The following is a 937-nucleotide window of genomic DNA, read 5'->3' as shown; positions in this document are numbered from 1 at the left end:
GCCTGAAGAATTAGCATTAAAAAAAAAAGAAACAGTAAAATTACGGTAACTCTGTAGTTGCTTAGTAAAAGGTCTTTCTGGATGAGTTTACTTATTTAGGTGCGTTACCTGTTACTCCATCAAGTGATTTAAAACAAAATACATCCAAGTATAATGGCGCTTGCCAGAGACTGAGTCAGGTAGATTGCTGCTGTGAATAAAAGCTGGTCTCAAAAACAAACAGGCAAATAAATAAATAGCAAATAAACATGCACATTTTAAAATAGTCTCTATTTTTCTTGTTCTATTTTTTTCCTGTGTTTTCTAAATCCGTGAGTCCTCCCAGCCCGCTGGATAAAAAAGATGACTGTCAAATCCAAATACGATAAAGATGCCAACAGAGGAAATGAGTTTCAGTTGCGTAGACCGTTATCATGCCTATACGCCTATGTATTTTCATTTCTTCCAGCGGAGAAATAGGGCTTCCAGAAGACTGGTCTTCCACCAATGATGGTAAGGAGTGGTGTTCTGGGGACTGAGCAAGGAGTCGGGGAAGAAAAAGAAGAGACAATATTTAACACACCACTGTCTTCATGTCTTTCCTCAACTGTTCCTCGTTGACACAGAAGAACCCGATGAGGGTAGAAGACATGGTTTCTAAAATAAAAACAGTAATAATTGTCACTTTCCGTACTGATTTCCAGTTACAAACTATGATAAGCAAGAGTTGCCGCACCGCCTGGTCACTTACAAAAAAGCCAACAGCAGTTCGTGTATGGGCAACTTTTTTGGAGCTAACATTTATAAGCAAAGAATAAGACTGGTGACTCATCACCAAGATGTTCATTAGTCTTTCCTCAGCCTCCGAGATGCTGTTCCTATAAATACGCAGCTTCTGATGCTCAAGCCCCCTGCTGCTTAGCATTAGAAACAAGCACATGCGCACTTGCTGCTTAAA

The sequence above is a fragment of the Arvicanthis niloticus genome, chromosome 13, assembly GCF_011762505.2.
Source record: "Arvicanthis niloticus isolate mArvNil1 chromosome 13, mArvNil1.pat.X, whole genome shotgun sequence".
In the NCBI taxonomy this organism is placed as follows: Eukaryota; Metazoa; Chordata; class Mammalia; order Rodentia; family Muridae; genus Arvicanthis; species Arvicanthis niloticus.
The sequence above is the reverse complement of the archived record's forward strand: the minus strand, read 5'-3'. Positions refer to the sequence as shown.